This window comes from Diplotaxodon limnothrissa, linkage group LG20, assembly GCF_057381915.1.
Source record: "Diplotaxodon limnothrissa isolate DT_005_m linkage group LG20, D_limnothrissa_male_GT1.1, whole genome shotgun sequence".
Taxonomy (NCBI): Eukaryota; Metazoa; Chordata; class Actinopteri; order Cichliformes; family Cichlidae; genus Diplotaxodon; species Diplotaxodon limnothrissa.
The window spans coordinates 313,478-322,296 of NC_140615.1; the positions used below are offsets into that span (position 1 = coordinate 313,478).

An 8,819-nucleotide genomic window follows, 5' to 3' on the forward strand; every position below is an offset into this window, starting at 1 on the left:
ACCTCTCTCATATTCAAAACATCAATGAAAGAATATCTGATTGGGACCTGATTGAAAAGCTGAGTAAAATGAGAAATGTATAAACAATTTGTTTCATTGTGCATATGGATGAAATATAATGTAGATAAATGGGACAAAGGTTGAACTGAATGTTAACATTCATCAGATCACAGCTCAGGTTGTGTCAAACCAGCAAGTAAAAACATTTTTGAGACACTAGAGGATGTTACCCTTCAGAGGTCCTAAATGTACTAAATGTAATTGATAAATATAAGTTATTAGCCAGTAAATGACTTGGCAATGTTCATGTAATACAAATTTATGTATTATATTTTTCCTGGAGGGCAACAAGATGGCAGCTGCAGTGTAAGTCAGACTGTGAAATAAAAGATCAAAGAAGACTTAAACAGTATTTAAATATTCAGGCTTTTTCAACATTTAGACAAATTGTGTTTGAAACTCAAACTAATCTGCTGCACACTTTCTCTAACTCTGCTGTCACAAGGACAGATACAGGAAGTCGCTCAAACCACATGAAACTAATCTTTATAGTATTTGTTTTATTTTACTCCAGAAGCAAAAGATGTTTTCCAAAAATGGGACAAACTGTTGTTTAATTTTATGGTTAGTGTGGTCCTGAGAGTCGTTGAGCTTGTCTTTGTTTTTTAGGGTCACAGGTTTCAAGCTGGTATCAAGGTGTGAATCAGAAGGGTTAAATGAGCCCCGCCTGGTCTCCAACGAGCCTGCCCCATAAAAGACTTTTTCTTTTGTTTCGGCCCAAATCATGTCTGTGGATCTTTTCTTTGTTAGTAACACTAAACATGTTAAAAGCTGAATTAAGGCTACACAGGGTTTATTTCCTCGCCCGATGAGTTAAATTCGTTACTAAAAAAGTTAAAAAGCTTAAATTTTCATGTTCTATTGCTGTGACACAGGTGAGTGGGTCAAACATGAAACAGGAAGTTGACCCAGAAAAGCACAGGCTGAGGAAAATGACTTAAGTGTCTTTATTGTAAGATCATAAACTTGTTATAACTAGTTTGTTGAATAAACTGATGGAAACAGGAACATGATGAAATCAATAAAAGTGCTCATTTTTGTGTTTTTGAATGTTGGTTGTCATTTATTTTATTCACACAAATGCAGTTTGGATAAGTGCTGATGGTCCTTTGTTAATTAAAACCAAACAATCACCATTCCAAGGTTAATCAATACCACTGAAACAGATAACAGACAATAGCTGAAACTATCTTTAATCAACAGTCAACTATTAGCTTCAATTAAACTGACTCAACCAATGAGAGCATCAAATTTGGATTATATGGTTTCAGCTAGGACTAAACCAAAAGTTGTATTTTTCATTAAGTGGATGAGAAAATAAAGCCTGTAAAGTTTAAAACTTTAATTTCATTTAATCAATGTTGAACTCTGAGATTAATCCAGTCAATTTTTATTTTAATTGTTACTGAAATGTTGAATTCACCACTGATGATAATGTTTTTCATCTATATGGATCCATTTCCACAACTTTTTGATCACCACTTCAGAACAACAACTACCTGGATACACAGGATCAAGACTGAACTCTGACATTAATCCAGTGAATTTTAACAACAGTCACGCTAAAGGACCATTTAATTGATTAAATCATGGTTAGTTTGTTACAATATGTGTAACATAACTGTTGTCCAACATGCAGCAAATTTGTTGGAGAAGCTCAGAAGAATCAAACTCAACATCTGGTGCATCTCGGACACCAAGGAATTTGGTGCTTTTGACGACCTGTTGACGACGGCTGTTAATCAAGGTGTGGATTAAGCGTGCTAAACGAGGTCCTCCCAGTCTGATCAAACTCATTATCTTGGTGCAATTCAGAAACAATACGCTCAGGCAAAAACTGGGTCGACCCCCCTCTGACACCTTAATGTGGGCTTAATGATGATATGATGCCCACGTCTCCTAAAGAATTCACACCTGTATTCATGTAAACTCAGCCGCACCCACCTTGTTTCAGACCCTGAAACCTGTGAGCCTAACGTTTAATGCAGGGACAGTCAACGACTCTTAGGACCGCCTTGAATCCCAGTGGAGGTTAAATACGTGGCTCTATCCATCAGACTTTAGATCTGGACTCCAGTTTTCTGCATTTCAAGAGATTGGGATTAAACCTGCAAGTACTACTATTTACAGAAGTTCCAGTTCCTCTGCAGGCTGATTTAGCTGAAGAAGATTTTTGAAGCTCTCAGCACAAGATTAGGTGAATACTGGGCCAACCATCACAGGACTATGAACTCTCTTCACTGGACTCCTCACTGGTCTCCTCAGTGGACTCCTGGGGGACTGGAGCCCTCCATGAACTCATATCTGAATCCAAACCTCCACCAAGACGTGGGAGTGTACACACAGGAGCTGGCTGTGACCGTTCCTGAGCCTGTGCACGTAAGGAAGGGGATTTTTTCTGAGCTGCACAGTAAAGTTTCAGAAGCTGGCATCCCCGTCACTGCAACACATTTTGACCTGCAGCGGGAAATGCTCTGGATGGGAAACTACACGGTAAGAGCCAAAATGATGCTTCAGCAGAGTTTGTTTCTTCTACATTCACCTTAAACGTTGCACTCTGTAATAATATTTGTGCCCTTCTCTTAGGGTCATGTAAAATCCTTCCTTGGACCTACGATGGCACACTACTCTTCTTTCCAAGTGCACGCAACTGATGCCATCAGACACATACAGAGTTTGGAAACAGGCGTGCTGTTCCTTTCTGAGTGCAACCTCAGATGTTACACTCGTGGAGGCCTCGTCATGTTTGATTATCGGTAAGTGTTACATTGACTGTTGATGATCTGAAGCTGTGAAATTATTCCTTATGTTATTGAATTAATGGCCATTTTTGGTGCTTTGCAGGATGGAAGAAGGAGCTGATATGCACAGTCTCCTCATGACTGATAACATGCTGCTCATGGGGGGATTACAAAACTATGTGGTTGAAATTGACATGAACACACTTCAAGAAACTCAAAAAGTAAGACACCAGGCTTATGTTTATCAAAATCCACAACTATCTATGCTTACACCACTGGCACATCATACAACTGACTTCACAGCGAGTGTCTGACTGTCTGCTGTCTTGATTGTCCTTTCAGTTCACAGTGGAGGCACCTGGAGTGACAATAATGCGTCAGACCAATCGTTTCTTCGTCTTTGGGCATCCTTCTGGCAAAGTAAGTATCCCCTGATTGGATCAGTTTGATGAGGTTTGGTTTATATCTCTCTAACACTGACCCTCTGCTGATAACAGGTGACCCTTCGAGACTTGCGCACATTTAGGACACAAAAGTTTGACGCATTTCCTGGCGGCCTGTCAGACTTTGATGTTCATGGAAACCTTTTGGCTGTGAGTGGGTTCTCCAGCCGAGGGCTGAATGAACGTTTCCTGATGGTGTATGACCTCCGCATGATGCGAGCTGCAACCCCCCTTTGGGTGCATGTGGATCCATTCTTTGTGCGCTTCATTCCTACCTACACGTCACGGCTCGCAATCATCTCACAGACAGGTATGAAGCTGGCTTCAGGATTCTTTAGTCCAGTTTTCTGTAGCATAGTCTTACTATGTTTGGCCAATAAATGTGACATACAAAATCTTTGTGTGATTTGTGGCTTTGCTATAACTGCCTGCATTCTGTGTCTTTTTCCAGGTGAGTGTCAGTTCTGTGAGCCCACTGGCCTCGCCAACATGGCGGATATTTTCCACGTCAACACAAACGGCCACTTTCTCACAAGTTTTGAGGTCTCATCCAGCAAACAAGCCTTAGCCTTTGGAGATTCGGGGGGGGGGGGGGGGGTGTGTGCGTCTCTGGTCCGATACTCGGGACGTTATGTTTAACGTCTACTCCAGAGAGCCCTGCGTTGTGGATGCACAGCCTCAGCTGGCCTGGAATCATAACCTGCAGCCCTGCTCTCCCATCCCCACTGCCCAGGCTACACCCAGCTCAAGGTAACACAATCACTAACGAGACTGAAGAGTTTGCATTAGAGCGTTCATACATATTGTTTTCAGATTCAATAAAAGTTTGTAAGATAATGTCGAGTCTTCCCCAGTTGATATAAATGGTTAGAGTCTCATGTAGTTCCCATTAAAGGTTTCCATCTAAAACATGTTTCTTTTTAACAGGTGGGCTCCTGGGATGGACCCAGAAATCCCACAAACTATTGAAACTGTTGGCTTCAACAGTTATGTGGAAAATCCTTCCGCCTGCCCCTGTAACCAGGTATGTAAAAAACTTATTGCTCTTTTAAACTGTAATTTTTACAATATTGTAATAAATTTACAAAAAAAGTTAAACCCATCTCCACGTGGTGCATTTTAAGTTTTTTTTTCCTGTTTGTTGTTTGCAGGTCCCTGCAAATAAAGAAGAGTCACCTGGTTATTACAACCACATCCCTGAATCTCTAACAGAGAGTGATGAAGAGCCGCTCCTTCACACTGTTCCCGAAAAGTACAGAAAGGTTGGACTTGCTACGTTTCACCCTGGTGTTCATAGAGATACAGTTAAATATGACATGTAACAATTTCTAGAGTGTTGCTACAAGCTTTGATTTCCCAAACATGTGACGAAGATGTGTTTGTTGTGCTTCAGGTGACAATTAAATACTCTAAACGTGGACGGGAAGATTTTGACTTCAAACATTACAACAGGACGTTGTTTGCTGGCCTGGAGCCGCAGATTCCCAACGCCTACTGTAACTGCATGATCCAGGTAAGAAGCTGAAGATTCACAATGTGTACATTTAATTTTTAATATGAGACAATTTGTCAAATGTTCCATGGGTCTTTTATGTTTGCATCTTAGGTGTTATACTTCCTGGAGCCAGTTCGCTGCCTTGTTCAGAATCATTTGTGCCACAAGGAGTTTTGTTTGGCTTGTGAACTCGGCTTCCTCTTCCACATGTTGGATTTGTCACAAGGAGATCCATGTCAGGTAAGTTTCTTTCTTTGTTTGTTTTCAATCTGTTGGGAATTGCAAGGCTCTTACTTTGAAATCTCATTTTGTTGTGACTGCCCAAAGTAACCTCTAATGTCTTCTTCCTTAAGGCCAGCAACTTCCTCAGAGCACTTCGAAACGTCCCTGAAGCCAAAGAGATGGGCCTGATCCTCTCAAACTATGAGGAGACGACAGGAACAGTCGAGCTAGGTCGCTTAATCCAGAGATGGAATCACTTCATCCTCTACCAGCTCTTCCAGGAGACACAGGAGCAGGAGGATCCACGGGCCTACAGGACGACCAGGAGCAGGTAAAACACATCGTTGTTGACCTGCATTCTTACTGGACACTGTCCCAGTCTTATCATTATGTTTGTTTATAAATGCAGAGTTTTCCTTCTGGTTTCTGAAACTGTGATTTGTGTTTGTGTTGCAGTTCTCTGGGCTCCCCTGGCGACTCTGTCATTAGAGAGCTGTTTTGTTCTGAAGTTGAGAACCGCAGCCCGTGTCTCTGTGGCATAGAAACAGTCTACTCCTCCCTCATGTTGCTGTTCAACATGCATTACCCTGACTCTCAAGGTGAGTCTGAGAGCACTGAGAGCATGGATATCTGTGACTGTGAATTACTCTGTCTTTGAAACTTGAACTATTAATGATTACATAATGGTTTGAATTAATTTAGTTTTTGAATGAGCAGAGGGAAATATCTGCTTGATTTGATGTATACACTGATATTCATTGTACTTTGACACTTCAGGAGAAAGAATAAAGGAGCACGACTTTGCTGAGATCCTGAAGAAAAGCATCTGCCTGCAGCAGAGATCTCACACATGGTGTGGAAACTGTGACAAGTATCAGCCCACAGTGAGTTACAGCTTTCATTCACTCATAATGACAATTCATTTATGGTTGATTGTTACCTGTTGTGCAGGGTAATCATTTCTTTGTGTTACACTGTAGGTGCAGACACGCAACATTCGACGTCTCCCAGATGTTTTGGTGATAAACTGTGAGGTGAACAGCAGCAAAGAGGCCGAATTCTGGAAGGTTCAGGCCGAGGTAAGCCACTGATTCACTGTGTTTAAATACAGTTAAAAGAAAGTAATGATTTATCTGTTCATTATTTACATGATTGCCCATGTTTCTGTTTTTATAGTACACCTTCAACAAATCCATGCAGAAGACAGATCAGGATCAGCGTCACGTGTGGATCCCCGCCACTCTCAAGATGTCCCTCAGCAAAAGTCAGAGACTGGAGATCAGCAGCTGGCCTGAGGGCGAGGAGGTGAGGACTTTAGATTTTCAGCTGATCTTTGCACTTGAAGAAATAATTGAGTAACTTTTCATCACCAAGTTAAAATTTCACTTCAAGATTAAAACCATATTTCCAGGAGCAATATTTTTAAAACATTATTACACTAATCTGTAGATATTGAACTATAGGTTGGTTTTAGTGTTTTTGTTTCTGTAACACATGAATTTTGTGAAATGAAAAAGTTTATCTTACAATTATTTGCACTTTCTGTTACTAGTTAAGTGCTGCTGAACAGGCGGAGGGAGCTTCTCTGTATGACTTGGTGGCGACGGTGCCGCACATCCTGGACGCTGGCGCGGGTGGTAATCTGGTCGCACACATCAAAGTGGGTGAGACCTACCATCAAAGAAAAGAGGTGAGCGACACTTAGATAAGAAAAGTTTGACATCTGCTGACTACAAAAAGTTTCATTTTTAACATTCAAAATGATTTTATTATTTCAGGGAGTCTCTCGCCAGCAGTGGTACCTCTTCAATGACTTCCTCATTGAGCCGATTGAGCAGGTAAGGATCCTAGATAAGATTCCTGCTTGTTTATTCATGCTAACTTTAATGTGTGCAGTCATTTAAAAATGTTTCTCCTTTTGTTTTCAGACTGAGGCTGCACAGTTTGATGTGAGCTGGAAAGTGCCAGCCATCCTGTGTTACGCCAAGAGAAACTACCACACCAAATACGACCTCCGCAGTGAGTGTCAGCACAATCAGTCTGAAGTCAAATCCGACTTATATCGGACTGAGAAGCATAGCAAGACAGACGCCACTTTCATCCCACTCACAGTCAGTGAGATGCCGCAGGCTGGTGACCTGGTGGGGCTGGACGCTGAGTTTGTAAAGCTCAGTGAGGTAAGTCTGGCTATGATACCATCATTTATTATAATATAGGATCAAAAACAATTTTAAATATTCCTAGTACATATTTTCAGTAGTTCAGCTAATCTGACTCAAGTATTTAAAACAAATTTGACCCCTGAATGTGTGCGTTTGCAGGAGGAAGCAGTGCTGCATAGCGACGGCACCAAATCGACCATCACGCCCAGTCAGATGTCTGTGGCCAGGATCACCTGTGTGAGGGGTCAGGGGCCCAACGAGGGGGTCCCCTTCATCGATGATTACATCTCCACTCAGGAGCAGGTGAGAAGCTGCAGAGAGAAAAGACCACGATGACCTGAAAGAATGAATATATAATGTTTCAAGGATCCACCCGCTAACTTGTCAATTTGTTCTTCCAGGTGGTCGACTATTTGACAAAATACTCTGGAATCGAACCTGGAGACCTGGATGCCACAGTATCCTCTAAGCACGTGACCACGCTGAAGTCGACCTACCTGAAGCTACGCTTCCTCATCGATGCAGGAGTTCGCTTCGTCGGCCACGGCCGGCAGAATGACTTTCGTGTCATTAATTTAGTGGTACGTTATTTCATCAGTTTTAAATTTCAAATTAGTTCATATCGTTTAAAGATGTGATTTTTTTTTATAGATGTGCTTTGATTTTAATGTTTTTTATTTTCTGTTTCTTAAGGTTCCCAAAGATCAAGTTATCGACACCGTGCACCTCTTCCGATTGCCCTACAAGAGGATGATTTCTCTGAAATTCCTTGCTTGGTATTTTCTTGGTAAGTTAGTAGAAACAAAAAAAACAAAATCAAATCCAAATAATCCAAATATGAGTCTGTAATCGAATTAAATCACATTATTACAGCGAGAGGGATTAGGATCCAAATATGTAAACTGGATAATCCGCTCATGTTACCGAAGTCAGTATAGTTCATGATGTTTTAGTTGTCATCAAACTCATCTTGGAATTAAATCTGAACAACAAAGTATTTAGAGGCTTTTTTGAGTTCATGCACTAAAGCGTACGTGTCAATTCCTCATATCCACACTGTAATCTGAAGCTGAACACTTTCATTTTAATCATTCCTGACCTTTTTTTCATGTCCACAGGCCTCAACATCCAGGGAGAAACCCACGACAGCACGGAGGACTCATGCACGGCCCTGAAGCTTTACAGGAAGTACCTGGAGCTGTATCAGGAAGGAGGGAATCATTACATGACGAAAGTGCTCTACGAAGTCTACGACAAAGGCTTCCAGCTGAACTGGAAAGTCCCGGATTCGGACATGAGATAGTCCGTCTGAGTGGACTGAATGCACTCTCCTTCCATCCACGGGTGCTGCTGTGCTTCCCTCTGTGATGGGACTGTGAGCAACACCATGACCTGAGGATGCTCGGGCTGCTTATTTTGTATCATATTTTATAGTTATTTGCTTTGAGTCAGTGACTCAGTTGTTTTTATCATATCTAAATATAAGCTTTTTATTTCAGAGAGGTTTACAGGGGGGAAAGTGATCATTCAAAATATGAATTTGAAGCATTTTGTTTTTGTTTTAAAGGAAAAAGTCAAACTTGTTGCATGTAAATGAAGTCATCCTGAGCACTGTAAAATGTTTGTTGTTTGATACCAGGAAGTGGAGAATGTGCACGAATCCATGAAAATCTTGATTAAAACAGATTTCAACCAC

At 41.3% G+C, this 8,819-nt stretch overlaps 1 pseudogene; it reads left to right on the forward strand.

Annotated features, from left to right (window-relative positions):
- Positions 1-2,286: 2,286 nt before the first annotated feature.
- LOC146610154 (PAN2-PAN3 deadenylation complex catalytic subunit PAN2-like) lies at positions 2,287-8,504 on the forward strand (annotated as a pseudogene).
- Positions 8,505-8,819: the final 315 nt, after the last annotated feature.